This window comes from Rhincodon typus, chromosome 8 (assembly GCF_021869965.1).
Source record: "Rhincodon typus isolate 14 chromosome 8, sRhiTyp1.1, whole genome shotgun sequence".
NCBI classification, from domain to species: Eukaryota; Metazoa; Chordata; class Chondrichthyes; order Orectolobiformes; family Rhincodontidae; genus Rhincodon; species Rhincodon typus.
The window spans coordinates 49927450-49944223 of record NC_063339.1 but is presented as its reverse complement, the minus strand read 5'-3'; positions in this window follow the sequence as shown (position 1 = coordinate 49944223).

Sequence of the window (16774 nt, the reverse complement as noted above, 5' to 3'; positions counted from 1 at the left end):
CCGCATCCCAAAACCAGCCCAGCTCGTCCCCGCCTCCCTAACCTGTCCTTCCTCCCACCTATCCCCTCCTCCCACCTCAAGCCACACCCCCATCTCCTACCTACTAACCTCATCCTGCCCCCTTGACCTGGCCGTCCTCCCTGGACTGACCTATCTCCTCCCTAACTCCCCACCTACACTCACCTTTACTGGCTCCATCCCCGCCTCTTTGACCTGTCTGTCTCCTCTCCACCTATATTCTCCTCTATCCATCTTCTATCCGCCTCCCCCTCTCTCCCTATTTATTTCAGAATCCCTTCCCCTCCCCCTTTTTGAAGAAGGGTCTCGGCCCGAAACATCAGCTTTCCTGCTCCTCTAATGCTGCTTGGCCTGCTGTGTTCATCCAGCTCTACACCTTGTTAAGTCTTGAAGCTGCAGCTCTTTTTACAGAAACAAAACTTCTTGAGTTTTCAAACCCAAGTTAGGAGACCAAATTATCAACAGGAATCTTTAACAGTCCATAAACAACTCAAAGTTGTGAAATCCAAGATTATCCCTGTAATTTCACACATAGTGATCTGCTAAGTCAAAAAGCTGACTCATGGCAGTCTACTGCTGTGTACTTTATGTAACTGAATAAAAAGTCATTTGATAAGTAAAATGTTTACTGGTTGTTGGCTTTTGGGGTTCTGAACATTTAGTTATTATGAGAATGGCCTGAGAAAATGTTTAGTCAAGAGACTGATAAATTAAAGTAAGAAAATGATTATTCATTTTTCAGGCAAAGTATAACAATAGACTGGTAGTGATTTACAATCTGATTTGAGCTTTATCTTTATGACTTGTCAAGGAGTGAAAAATGACTTGAAATGGTGCAGAAAATATTTATAAGGATGTTGCCAGGGTTGGAGGGTTTGCACTATGAAAAGCGGCTAAATAGGCTAGGGATATTTTCCCTGGAACATTAGAGGCTGAGGAGTGACCTTATAGAGGTTTATAAAATTATGAGGGACGGGAATAGATTGAATAGACAAGATTATTTTCCCAGGGTAGGGAAGTCCAAAACTAAAGGGCATAGGTTTAAGGTGAGAAGGGAAAGATTTAAAAGGGACCTGAGGGACAACTTTTTCACGCAGAGGGTGTTATGTGCAATATTTAAAAGGCTTTTGGATGGGCACATGAATGAGAAGGGTTTAGAGGGATATGGGCCAAATGCTGACAAATGGGACTAGATTAATTTAGGATATCTGGTTGGCACGGATATTTCCATGCTATTCAACTCTGACTCTATGATAAAGATTGGGTCTTGAATATTGAAGACTATTTGACATTCAAGAAGATTTGGAAACTAGTTAAAGGTGGAAGGGGAACACTGTTAACTAAGAATGGCGTTGATGCAAAAGTTAGAGATGACTTTGGTTCAGGAGATCAGGATTTCAAGTCAGTTTGGGTAGAGATGAAGTATTTTAGGAAAAAGAATTCACTCCTGAGAGTGGTCAATAGGCCCCCTCACCGTAACCACAATGTGGGGGCAATGTATGCAGTAAGAAGGGTACTTGTGACAGCAATAATCATGGGTTATCTAAATCTACATATAACCTGAAAGAAAGTAGATTACAAGTAATAGCCTGAATCAAGAGTTCATTGAATATTTTTGAGGTCGTTTATTAGTGCAGTACATTCTGGAACCGACGGGAGAGTAGGTTATGCTAGACTTGGTGTTGTGAAATGTGACAGGATTAATTAATGGCCTCTTAGTAAACCACTAGGTAGCACAATTAATTTTTATATGGTTTGAAAAGGAGAAGAGTGAGTCAAAGAGTAATATTTTAATCTTAAATAAAAGAAACTGTGGACATGAAAGCTGATCTAGCTAAAGTGAACTGGAATATTAGTCTCATGGATAGATCAATAGGAACACAGTGACAGACATTTAAGGGGATTTTTCAGAATACTCAGAATAAATATATTCCTAATATAAAGAAAAATTCTAAACAGAAGATACATAATCTGTGTTTAACTAAAGGAGTTAGGGAAAGGATCAAACTTAAGGAAAAATGATCTAATTGCACAAAGATGAATGACATGTAAAATAATTGGACAGAATATAAAGAACAGCAAATAATAACTGAAAGATTAATCAGGAGGAAAAAATTAGAGTATGATAAAATGCCAGCTAGGAATGTAAAAACAGATAGCAGGAGTTTCTACAGATATTTAAAATGGAAAAGACTAAGTAAAGTGAGCAAAAACAAAGTTGCTGGAAAAGCTCAGCAGGTCTGGCAGCATCTGTGAAGAAGAAAACAGAGTTAACGTTTTGGGTCTGGTGACCCTTCCTCAGAAGTAAAGTGAGTATTGGTCCTCTAAGGATTGAGAATGGGGAGTTAATAGCAGGAAATTCATCCAATCACAGTCAAATTCCATCTATGACATTTGAATAGTAAGTTAACATCAGGACACATGAACAGGAAGGAGGGGAGGTAAACAGATGGCCAACTGTTATGCCTTTAATCTTGCTTTTCCAGGACACACAATTGTAATTATTGTAATATCCTGTCTGTTTATTTCTCCAGTACAATGGCTTATTGTCTTATTGTATCAGGCCTTCTTTTCATGGGAAAGGAGCCATTTGCTTTGGATCTAGCATCATTCACATGGGAGCAATATTGTTTCATTGTCCTGCGTGATCTAGGACATGATCGCTTGTTGGAACCCTTTTCTTTTTTGTCTGTGCCTTGTCTATTCTGCGAATGTGTCTGATTCCATTTTAATATGTTGGACTAATTTAAATTATTTTTCCTCAGCTACATTACTTGCTCCAAATACTATCCTCCCTAAGATTTATGAAACTCTTATTTTAGGTGATTTCTTTCATTTTTCAGTATGTTCACATGCTGACTCACTGTAGCAGTTTCTTGCATGCTGCCTGCCTCTGTCTGCTTCAGATTGCTTTCTTAGTACACACTGCCTTTATCACTGCAGTTTAGATTTTCTTCTTAGCACAGACGTGGAGGCAAGCAAGCTGTGATAGCGAGGAGCACCGAACAGTCAATAACTCAGATATTGGGCTTTAAATGTGGCACATATCACGTATTACCCAGTGCTACATCAATCTCAGAGCTGTAGCACATTCCAGCAACTTACATACTAAATACACTGCGCGTGTTTCAAGCAAATGGTGATGTGAAGTCAAAAGTGAAGAAAGTGTCATTAGTAGGGTGAAGGGACTACAGTCAGTCAAGTCATATTACCACAGTCAGTCAAGGGGTTTAACCAAACACACTACAGCAGGTTGATCATGGTCAGGTTAAATTCAAGCAGTCCAGGGATTATAGGTCAGTCAAGTTATTGTTGAAACATTAATCCAGAGGTGGGCCAGTTTTTCCTACAGTGAGGCAAAGGGACAGATTAAGGATGATGGAACTGTGTGGAACAGTAGTTAGTGGCAGTGCAGGAGCAGGAAGAGTGGTGAGGTGCATTTTGGGAATGTGAGGGAAGTGCAGAGGGCAGAAAGGGTTTGTAGTCTAGAAGGGTGAGGTGGTTGTAAGCCTTTGAGTGGACATGGTGCATGTACACTGAGGGTTGTAGTCCAGGAGCCTTGGTGAGATGTGTGTGCTGTGTTCCAGTTAAATTAAGTGCTGTTTCCTGAGTATGAGGTTGCAGACAGATGTTGGTGATACTTACACTAGCTGCTTAATCCTTTTGATGCAATACAGCATTGATCCATGCTGCAATTTCTGACCAGCTGGCAGACTGGTTCTATTGGCATGGTCTCCTTGATAGTCCGCAGGGAAAAGAAATGGTCTTCTCTCCAACACCCCATCAACCAGCACTTCCCGATCCCCATTCTCGATGTGGGAAGCCAGTTTGCCTTTCCTCTGTGACACCTTCAGGGTTGAGCACCATATTTTGAGTGGTGTTCATGGCTTGCAGCATCTGAAAAGTATGCAGTTGGGCTTTAAATATGGCACCACAGATGAACACTTCTGCCTCTCTAGCCAAACAATTCCCCTAGGAATGTACTCAACAGCACAGTGACCATTTTTCCAACAATGAGACAAGGGTAGAATTGAGCATGATGGAACTGAATGCAAGAGCAGTTAGTGGTGATGTAGGAGCAATTAATGATGAATTAATTAGTGAAGAGTTGCTTAAAAATTAATGTTGAGAAGTAGACAGTGTGATAAGAAATCATCCTGAGCTGTGGCAGATAGGACTCTGTGAAACTCATTCACCAACACATTTGCAAATGGAAGGATTCAGCTCAGCATGTACAGGAATTTTATTCAAAGATTTGAAATGCCTACAGACACAATCAAGCTTCCAGCTTACTTCTTATTTCTCTTGGTAAGCACAGCCTCTTTTGATAAAAGGTACAGAGAACAAAAAGTAACTGGAACTGCCATTGGGAAGATGGTGACCTTGCTGAGTGATATGCTCCCACCCTTGCAGCTGGCAACCTCCTCTCATTTGTGACCCCCCAGCTCACAGCTCCCACCCTGCCACTATTCACTTGTGGTCTGGATCCCTTGGCAACTGCGTGCTTAATTGGACATAATTCTGCATACTCCAACTGTTCAGACAGTGGGCTAGAAGACCTCTTTTGCCTTTTGAGAATTTCAGCCTAATCATTTATTCACTTTGGTAGTAAGAATAGAAAAATCATCGTCATGGAGTCATACAACATACAAACAGACCCTTCAGTCCAACCAGTCCATGCCGACCATAATCCCAAATTAAACTAGTCCCACCTGCCTGCGCTTGGCCTATATCCTTCCAAACATTTCTTATTCATGTACTTATTCAAATGTCTTTTAAACATACATCACTTCCTGTAGAAGTTCATTCCAGGCACAAACAACTTTCCATCTAAAAAAGTTGCCCCTCATTGTTTTTTCTAAATCTTTCTCTTTGCACCTTAAAAACATGTCTCCTAGTTTTGAAATCCCCCACGCTAGTGAAAAGACAACTGCCATTCACCTTATCCATCCCCCTCATGATTCTATAAACCTCTATAAGGTCGCCCCTCAACCTCCTATGTTCCAGTGAAAAAAGTCCCGGCCTATCCCACCTCTCCTTATAACTCAAAATCGCCATTCCCAGCAACATCTTGGTAAATCGTTTCTGAGTCTTCTCCATCTTAATAACATCCTTCCTATAACAGGGCAACCAGAACTGCACACAGTACTCCAGAAGAAGCCTCACCAACATACTGTACAACCTCAATATGACGTCTCAAATCCTATGCTCAAAGGTCTGAGCAATGAAGGCAAGCTTGCCAAAGGCCTTATTAACCACCCTGTCTACATTTGATGCAAATTTCAAAGAATTATGTAAATGAACCCATAGGTCTCTCTGTTCTACAGCACTACCCAACACCCTACTTTTAATTGAATAAGCACAACTTCTGTTTGTTTTACCAAAATGCAACACCTCGGATTTATCCAAATTAAGCTCCATATGCCACTGTTCAGCCCATTGACCCAACTGAGCAAGATCTCTTTGTGATCTTAGATATCCTCCTCCACTGTTCACAACACTACCAATTTTGGTGCCATCCGCAAACTTACCAACCATGCCCTCTTTATTCTTGTCTAAATCATCTATATAAATGACATACAAAAGTGGACCCAACACCAATCCCAGTGGAACACCGCTGGTAAAAAGCTTCCAATCCGAGAAGTAATCATCTTCTGTCTCCTGCCATTAAGCCAATTTTGTATCCAAATGGCAAGCTCACCCTGAATCTCATGTGATCCAACTTTACTAATTAGTCTACCATGTGGAACCTTGTCAAAGGCTTTACTGAAGTCCAAGTAAACAACTTCCACCGTTCTGCCTCAAAAGTGGAATATCATTTCAAAAGCCTTAAATATTATGAATTTTGATTAATGTTCAGAGAGCTTTGGGTAGAATCATATTCACATTAATTTGGTTGCCGTATCCAATGAAGGATAGAGTTGTCTTGGCGGCAATATAGTGATGGTTCATTGGATTGATGAGATGAGAGGGCTATGAAGAGACTGAGAAAATTGGGCCTGTACTCTCTGGAGTTTAGAAAAATTAACAGTGGTCTTATTGAAATATATGAGGTGCTAAAGAGGCTGAACAAAGTAGAAGTTGTTTCCGTCAGCTACAGAAATGAAAACGTAGGGACACAGTCTCAGAAAAGGGGACAATTGTTTAGGTATGGGTTGAGGAGGAGAAGTTCATTTTGAATCTTTGAAATTCCATTTCACAAATCTTTGTCGAATCTACATCATTGGAAATATTTAAGGCTGAGGCCGACAGGCACACAAGGCATCAAGGATTTGGGGAGCAAGCAGCAAAGTGGGGTTGAGGCCAAGAATCAGCCATAATTATACAAAAAAAAATCACGTTGAATGGTGGTGTAATCACAAATTGCTTTCTGGTTTACTCCTGCTAATATGTCTGATGTTATATCCTTGTAATCCTAATGAAACTTTGATCATCCATGATCACATTGATTGGTGAAGCAGTTTGAAAGCCTGCATGGCCCAGTCCTGCTTCTATTTCTTCTGATAGTAGGAACTGCAGATGCTGGAGAATCTGAGATAACAAGGTGTAGAGCTGGATGAACACAGCAGGCCAAGCAGCATCAGGGGAGCAGGAAAGCTGATGTTTCAGGCCTAGACCTTTCTTCAGAAAAAGGGTCTTTCTGAAGAAGGGTCTAGACCCGAAACGTCAGCTTGCCTGCTCCTCTGATGCTGCTTGACGTGCTGTGTTCATCCAGCTCTACACATTGTTATCTCCATTTTCTCTGTTTCTATGTTCCTGAGAATCACTGTATGGCTGTTGTTTCCATTCCTATAAAAGTTGCTCACACTTTTGTTTTGGAGTAAGCCTATTGACTGGATATGCCTGTAGGTTACTGGAAATGGGGAACTACAAACCTTGATTGTTACTCCAGTCCTTTACGTATTGAACATATGATAAGGTGAAACCACGCGTCAATTTTACACCATGGGACACATATTCCCCCAACTATAGGACAAATTTGGAAACTGCTACCACATTACCTGGTTAAGTGGCTGTGCATAGATTTATTTCAGTGGAACCCAGGAAATTATGTAAGAAAGAGTAGAAGGCTATGCCCCAGGGTAACATGAAGTCAGGTGCATCCAGAGCATGAACATTAACACAGACCTTTTCGGATGAATGACCTGTTTCTGAGCTTTAAAATCTATGCAATGATCTTTACCTTTATTGTACTAATATCCATTCCCATGCAATACAATTAACCGCCCTGCCCCGACCCATTAAATTGTGCACCATAGATTGCGGGTTGTGGAGATTTGCACAGTAATCATTGCATGCAGCCTTAGAGTTGCATATGTATCTGTTGACACAAGGTGTTTGTGGTAAATTTGGGAGATGACAGCCTGACAGAATGAGTATAATCTACAAACTGTGTTGGGAATGTGTTATTTTCACAGGAAAACTTTTGAGAAATTTGCAAAAACCTTGTAAAAGGTCAAATTTCACCTTACATGTTTAAAAGTGTGAAATTCTTATCAGTGTCTGTGGCAGGAGTGGTGCAGTGTGGGAGATAGTAGCATTTTGTATCGTACAGCTGCTCCTGGCAGAAATTTATGATTTGCATACATTTTTCCTTGCAGTTGAACTGCACACCCACACAACAGACATCTCATGAGAATCTCTGCATGTACTGAACAAGAATTGCAAACCTGCTACAAACCTGTTTAAAGGCTTTCACCTCAAATTAATGGAAAGGAAAGACATATAAGTTACATACACTGTTTTGCAATAGGGAGTCTCAGACACTCCATGGTCATTTATAGGATAATGCTTTTCCATTGCTGTCAAATGACAAGAGGAAAAGTGATTGGGTCTCAAGCGAACTTTCCTTCCCCTCATTCTCCGTTCAAAGGAGCAACATGCAAAATGCCTAACAAGAAAACAAAGAGAAAATAATTGCTTTTTGCAATAACTATAGAGCTTGGTAACAGATGTGGAAGAGATTGCAGACTTGAGGAAAGTTGTAAAAATAATAGCAGCTTCTTAGATTGAACTCTGTCTCCCAAATATATATGGTATAATACAATATAATCATCATCCTTTAATTGCTGGTCCCTGTATAACCTTAAACTAGACAGACTTTTGAATGTTTGGCATCCAAAGCCATGTAGCACACAGGACATACATAGAGCAATATAAACCCAACATGATCACATTGAAACCTTAATGGAGATGCATATATCAAACCCATCCAATGCATAATGTTGAACTACTTACCCCAAGGCAACACACCAGATTTGGGTAATCCCTGGTGATCTCCATCATTTTGCATGCTTCATCATCGAGAATATTCAAGGCTAGGATATGTTTTTGATTTCTCAGGGAATTAGGGATATGTGAGAAGGAAAGAAAATGGAACTTAAACAGATGATCAACCACAAGCGTATTAAGTGACAAAGCAGGCTTGGGGGGCAATTTAGTCTACTCCAGCTCCAATTTCTTATCAAAAAACTGAATATTGTGAATGCTGGAAATTGTTCAAAAAAGAAACAAAATTAATGTTTCAGACTAAAATTTTAACCGAACTGGGAAAGGTTAGTGAAATAATAAATCATGGCAAAGGGATGGATGGGACAAGAACACAAAGAAAATTTGTGATATGGTGAAATGCAGGAGAGGTTGAACAACAGGTTAGCTCTTCAGGGTCAATGGGGATGAGAATGGTGCAAATAAAGATCAAATAAACAAAAGATGTGCCTAGAGATGTACTGCTAATATAATAAACAAGATGGGGGTAACTGTTTACATTCATTGAATGTAATCATTGAAATCAATGTGACACAGTGGCTCAGTGGTTAGCACTGCTGCCTCACAGCGCCAGGGACCCAGGTTCAATTCCACCCTTGAGTGACTGTATGGAGTTTACACTTTCTCCCCCAGGTAAAGGTGTGCAGGTTAGGTGAATTGGCAATGCTAAATTGCCTATAGGATTTGCAGGCTAGGTTTGATTGGCCATGGGAACGCAGGGTTACAGGGATAGGGTATGGGGTTGGGATGTTAGGTCACCAGGAATTGTGTACTGCTTTGGGGAAATGTATGGTTCCTAAGAACTGAAAATGGGATACAGAGCATGATCAGTGTTTATCAAGCCAGGAACCGCAATGTCTTTGTGATCTTTTTAAGATATCTGAACTATATTGAGGACCATGGATTGAGATTCATGTTGATTGTGCAGATATTTCCACTGATGAACACCTTCTTCTTGTCAGTGAAGATGACAGCTGATTCTCAGTGATGAAAATAGTTACGTCTACATGAACAGAAGCAGCCATTCCAAAAATTGATCAGATTTTCCTGTTACTTTGAAATAACACCAGCTCCCATTCAACAGTGATGAGTTCAGCATATTTACAAATTTCTGGATTTCACTTATCACAAATTTATGTCTGTTGGCAAAACGCCTAAAGAAAAGTCAAGAAATTTATTTTATCCTGATAAAAGTGATACATATTAGTTAGAACAATTTGTATTGTAATGCATATTATATCATATTGCTTTGTTGATGATTATATAGTTTCTCCTTATTAAACTGTTGTAAATCTTCCAGCCACACTTGTCTTTATACATCCTCTGCTTATACATCTTCCTGAACTACCCTACTCAGCTGCAGAGGAACATTTTTTCAAACAGAATTGACCATCACTCTGTTTCTCATCTTGCTCACTCTGACTAACTGCCCTGCTCCTCACTTGGCGTTGTCTGATTGTCTGACAGCTTTGACCTTGTCCTCTAAGGAAGAGGCTTCCATGTTTCTAACATCACTAGAAAGCCAAGTTAGAAAATTAAGACATAACATCAAGTCAGGATGTTTTTTGAACCATTATTTTCTGCACTCCACTCTCTCAGGATGGGATTTTATGAGTCTCCCTACAAGCAGGTAGGAACGTGGTGAGGACTATAGAACTGGGTGCCATGGTGGCAGTGCCATGCCTATTACCTATCTGCCTCTACCAGTGAAAGAGAAGGCATTGGAAACTCCGGGTCAGTTGAGACCTTCAAACTGCCTTAATGGCTACATAAGGACCTCCTCCCACTACAACTAATATGCTCTCAGATGAAGGGGTTCCTCCAGCACTGGGAGAGGAAGTCTTGCACTGAGGCGATTAATGGTCAAACATAATGATGCTTTAAGAGGTGTATTTTATCTTAATTCTTTTATGAAGAGGGTTTGATACAGAAGTGCTGAGTGGTCTGTTCCAAGCCAACAAAGTGAACAGCTTATGAGCCCTTGGCTTTTTTTTTATAAAGTAGGAACAATACAAGCAGCATGAATGGGTGGAATAAGGCCCCCACAGAACCAGGGTTTTAGTTTAGCTTTCAGTCCTCCTGGGCTGGAGAAACATTACATGTGAGACAACTTATTTTACTGAATTTGCCTTTACCAAGGGCATGTTTATGAGATGTTACTATATTGGAACAGTTGTTGTTTAACGGTTAAATATTTTATTAGTCTGTTAAGTTTTCTAATAACATTAACGTTAGATCAATACTTCCTTCTTATGATTGTATTTTAATGGTAGGGTAAGAATGAAGTGTGTTTTGCTTAAAGCTACGTAGTGTAACTAATCAAATTACATCTGGAACACCATACCTTACACTTGCCTTTAAGTAAGAAAAAAATTAGGGTCTAGGCTATCTCCTTGACATATTGACGGGGGTTTGGTCTGGTCCATAACACCAACAACTATTGCATTGCTGAAGGACAACATGGAGATATGCAGGCAGCTCATTCTGACAGTTTGCTTACTACCTCAACGTAATAATCTAGGCTTAATTTCTGTGAGAGAATCTACTTTCTACCCCGTATTATATGGTCTAGAAATAGTACCCAAAATGATTTTGTTCGGGCTAACTGTCAGAGTAGACACTATTTGGATGTCAATAATAATGGGGTGGGGAATAAATTTGACTGTAACCATCATCATTCTTTACATAACACCATTTTTTTCCCTCTAGCATTCTAGGCTTTAAATTCTAGAACAGTCCTTGTGAATTGAAAAGTAACAAGCAACTCCCTGACTCGAGAATGGAGAGAGATGGAGGAAACAGGGAACTACAGGTCAGTTAGTCTAACATCATTGGAAAATGTTGAAATTCATTAACAAGGATATAGTAACAGAGGGGTTAGAAACCTTGTTATGATTGGGATCCAGTGACCGTTTCTCAGAATTATTCTGACAAAGAGTTACTGGACGCGAAACATCAACTCTTTTTGCTCTCCACAGTTGCTGCCAGACCTGCGGAGTATCCCCAGCAGTTCCTGTTTTTGTTTGTTTCAGATCTTCAGCATGCACAGTTGTTCGATTTACTATAATATGATTGGGCATAGTTAACAGTTTTACGGAAGTTAAATCATATTTCAAAAATTTACTCAAGGATATTTTTTGAGGATATACCTAGTTGGCGAGAACGAGACAATCATAGAAATAGTATATTTGTGTTTTCAAAAACATTGGGTGAAATGTAGATCAAACTCAATCATTCTACAGCCTAATCCTTCTCCTTCTCCTCTCTCTCATGTTCTTGTGTTATTATGTTCTTATTAATAAAGTGGGTCATTCACTTCTGAACAACATCTGTCAAGCATTAGCAACTCAAATGCATCTTACTGAAGAATGTTTCAGCATTACAGTCAGCAGTCTTAAAAGGGTCCACTTTATATTCATGATATCAGTGACATCTACTTAATTCTGCCTTAGGCTTCTAAATAATTAATAAATTATATAGCATCCTAACTGTTATAAATACAGCCAACAGCTGGATTCTATCTTTCAGAACTTTTCGGAATGGCAGCAGTCCTGCAGCACACTGGGACATTGTTTCTCAGTAGCTTTTTAAACCAAGTATTGCTTTGCTTCCAGGTTTCCTAGACATTTCGAATGGGCAGACATAATGTTAGCTGAACTATTCAAAAAGAACTCCTCAATGCTGGGAGTTGAAATCTATAAATGTGTTTTGTCAAAGCCTAAGTCAGCTCAGATGGAGGGTTAATGAGAAAGGTTGCACCAGGCTTCAGGAATGTGTCTCTGGAGATGATGATATGATTAGAAGGGCCCGTAGGGAGATGCTGCTCCTTGCAGATTGATGGGAAAAGACAGCTTCAGAAAAAAAGTCTCAACTGAAAATGGCAGAGGAAGTCAACAGCAGGAGTTTTGTGCTTCACTCCTGGATACAGTACCACAAGATAACCTGATTACCTTTAATGACCTGATCAGGACAGGAAATGTACAAGTAATGGCATATTCACATCCAAATCCCTCACCCTGCCATTCCTACCTTGCTTCTGCACATCTGTCCCCAGACCAACAAACCTTATAGATGCACCAATCCCTCTCTTTTGAGACACTGTGTCATCAGCAACCACTGACATTCAGCCTTCTTTTTATTGCATTGTCACATCTATCCCTCATAGAGATTCTCTACAAATGTGGTCCTTCCATCGTCCTTAAATATTCTCGGGTTTAAACTCTCGTTTTCTTTCCTCTCTTATAGCCAAAGACTGTACAGATCACTTGGGTGAGGTGGAAAACCAGAGATAGCCTGGCCCTCACTTCTCCTGAAAGGAGTAATTGCTGGAGATGGTGCAGTATTGGCATGCCTTGCAGTTGAGGATGGAGAGCTGAAAGTCTCTCAGCAACTTTGTGACAAAAGATCACACAGTATGCAGCATACAACATTCACCGATGTCAATAGCTGCTTAAATATGATGATCTCCACCATGATAATGTAGAGCCTACTTAGCCTGTCAGTTGTATTTCATGTTTTTCCACCTACCTTAGAAGCTGGAATCAAAAGAGGTTACTCGCTTGAGTATACATTGTCATAGCACTCACATTCCCCTCCACCAGCTCAGATACACAATCCTTGGTAGGCCGACCAAGAGACAGAGTTGGATTTTTACATCGTGCTGGAGAAGATGCTGAAAACAAGACCAGAAATGGAGAGTTCCCATCAAAGGGCACAGGACTCGCAAGATATGCTCAACTGCTAGCTAAAGGATTTTTAGTTGCACAAGGGTTTTCATTGGATGTTTAATTCTTGATCATTGAAATATTTTTGTTTCATATTTATGAACCATTGAACTTCATTCAAAGTGTCTTTGCCCAATCCTACATATTTTTGTCTGCTACTGGGCAGGTGGCCCTCTGCCTTGTGAAGCATGGTATGTTTGAACCAGGGATTGATTGCTAACTGTGGGAATTGCTTTGTGCTGTGCTTGCAGGGTGCAGAGCGTGTTTGATGTTTTAAGAAAAGTTCTTCACAGGATGTAGATGTTGCTGGCTGGACCCATTTTTATTGCCTATTTGTAATTGCTCTTGAGAAGGTGGTGGTCAGCAGCATACTCAAATTGTTGCAGTCCATTACATTGGTGTGTTATATGTCTGCATAGCCTCAGATTGACTGAAACATTTGTGGACAAGGCATTTCTCCTTGTTTATGTCTAGCAATAGTTGCACTTGCTCTTCATTCCCCTATATATCCTTTTCTGCCTCCTCCAAAGAAGCAAAGTATTCATCACCTTACTCATCCCTTAGCTTAGGTCCTTCCTTCAACCAAACATTGTGTAAGACATAACATTCCGTTACTACCCTGGAAATCCTTACTGGCACACGCTGCAGGGTATTCCCAAAACAAAATCAAAGTTGCTGGAAAAGCTCAGCAGGTCTGGCAACATCTGTGAAGGAAAAAACAGAGTTAACGTTTCGGGTCCGGTGAGGAAGGTTCTGAGGAAGGGTCACTGGATCCGAAACGTTAACTCTGTTTTTTCCTTCACAGATGTTGCCAGACCTGCTGAGCTTTTCCAGCAACTTTGTTTTTGTTCCTGATTTACAGCATCCGCAGTTCTTTCGGTGTTTATATAGGGTATTCCCAGATCTGTCCAGACACTTGACTCACAACTTGAACATCCTTGTTGCTCATGCAAAGCAGGAAAATCAAGCAAACAGGGTATGTGATAGAGGTCATCCAATCTTGCTCACAGTACCTCCGTAAATGAGGTGTATGATTCCTCATGCCTGGTCCTGCTGTATGTTTGCCATATGACTAGTTATACTTATCGGCCAAGAGGGAAAACTAACCATTTCAGCATATAATTGTGCCGGTCTCCTTCCCTCTCCAATTGGCAAGCTATAAATAAATTCCTGTTTGACAACCACAGCTTCCCAGCAGTGTTTAAAGGAGGCTAAAGGCAAATTTGGCTCAGGCCTGAGGCCACATTGACAAATAGAGTTGTTGCTCTGTCAACTTTAGTCTGTTTTCAGTGAGGGCGGACTTTTAGATCTATTCTTTAGATCTACCAGAATTTATATTACATTGAAACTTCTCCATCAACATTGCAATGAATTATTCATTTGACAGTATCTTACTGAGTAGCTATGCAGGCCATAATAAGACCAGCACCCACTGATTCATGTTGAATGTTTTAAATTTTCTATGACTGAAACTATGTCAGTCATGTGTAGTCTTTGATAGAACATTGCAAGGCTAGTGTTTACTCTGGTAATATCCTGCTGCTTTTGTTGATAATCTGCTAAATGACTTAGATTTTGAGTGTTTCCTGCTGCTTTGAGCAATTTAGACAAGTACCTATACAAAAAGTGCTCATTCCATTCACTGTTTACAGATTTTTAGCTGTGCTACACACATCCAATTGTAGCAAAGAAACAACCTCTGCTTTGTTGACCATAAGCTTATTGTAGCATCAAAGTTCCAAATAGTGGAATGAGATATTCACCAGATTACCATTTCAGGCAAGGCATACAATATCAGCACAAAAGTGGCAGTCCGAACAAAAAGGTGGACAAGGTGTACAGCTATTTGTGTGGTGGGGAAGGCAGGAAATTCACCATTACCTCATAGGATTGATTGTCCAGGTGTCACATTTAAACAGCATTCAAACAGGATTTCATTCCCTGCAGGCTCAAAGCATGAATCTGGTTGTGTGAGGGGATACCATGAACAGCTGCTGCTCCCACTTGCTCATTTATCTCCACTACCCCATCTGTAGATGGCAATCTCCCTTGTGCTGTACAACTTTTTCCATCTTTTTTGCCACCAGCCCTCGTAGTTCTGCCACAACACGACTTCTCTTCCGCATTCAGCTATCTCCCGATCCTCCTTGAACAATCTTCAGCTCACCTTCCTCCCTGTTATAGCTGTACAAACATGTGAATTAGGGGCAGATTTAGGCCATTGACCCCCTGTAGCTTGCCTCACTGTTCAATAAGATCATGACTGAACTTGATTGTGGCTTCAACTCTACACTCCCACCTACCCACAATAATCATTGACTCCCTTGTGAGCCAAGATTCTAGCTACCTCGACCTTAAAAATATTCGCTTACTCCACTTTCACTTCATGCTGGGGATGAACTTTCTGCAGATTCATGACCAGTGTTCACTCTAGAATCTCCAAGGTCTGTCCATGGCAGTAGTGGAATCTATACATCGATTCACTGATCAGTGTATGTGGAGATTCCCAGCAGCCATGTGGCTGCTCAGCTAGGAGGAAACATTGCTCACGACCCTCTAAGAAAGAAAAATTCCTCCTCATCTCAATCTCCAAGTTTAAGTCTCTCTCATGAGGCAAAGCATCCTTTCAACATCTGCCTCTGTAATTTCTCCTCAGAGTCTTATATCTTTTGATGTAATGACCTCCCATTCTTCCAAGCTCCAATGGAAAGAGGCCTAGTTTGTCCAACTTTTCCTTATAAGATCATCCTCCGAGCTGAGGTATCGGTATTCAACCCCCTTGCACAGCCAGCACGTATCCTCCCTTCCTTAGTTCTGAGGAAGGGTCACCAGACCCAAAACGTTAACTCTGATTTATTCTTCACAGATTCTGCCAAACATGCCGAGCTTTTCCAGCAAATTTTGTTTTTGTTCCTATCCTCCCTCCTTGATGCCATCTTTTAGCTCTTATGTCCCAATCCCATATATGGTGGTACCAATTCAAATCCATGCCACAAGCCTCACTCCTGATGCCCAACAAAGATCTCTGTCAAAGAATAGCAGTTCCTACTCAGTCCGACTCACACTAGGAAAAACACTTCACTTACTGCATGGCATCTTTAACCTGTCGTGAATCTGAAGGCATGTGTTTCTCATTTGCTGCAGAGTTAATTGCAGAAGTATCATTTAGTTGCAAGTATGGTGTCACCATGAGTGTGCAGGAATGCTCATGCACTAAAAATAGATTCCATGCACTTGCTAAATAAAAACCAAAAGAACTGCGGATGCTGTAAATCAGGAAGAAAAACAGAAGTTGCTGTAGGCTCAGCTTTCTCTGAGGAAGGGTCACCAGACCCGAAATGTTAACTCTGATTTTTTCTTCGCAGATGCTGCCAGACCTGCTGAGCTTTTCCAGCAACTTCTGTTTTTGTTCCATACACTTACTGTTAGGTTGCTCAATCTGCTTTCACTCCACTGCAAACTCAATTCTTTATTTTCACCTCACTGTCAGGAAGTTGGCATTTCACCTTTGACACAGTTATCGACGCCAGACCACTTTGCTTCCTACAGGGAATAGCAGCACATGATTCTAGCCATTGTGGTTCTGACAGCACACATGGTTCAGGAATCCAAATTACACTAGATTTATTACATTGGGTAAAGATTTTCCTGTTATTGCACCAAAGGTATAGCACAGAAGAAAGCTTGGCAGGGATTAATGATTTCCTCACTGGAAACAAACCAGGTTTCCCTCCGATATCCCACCTGATATTCTGCTATGAGCT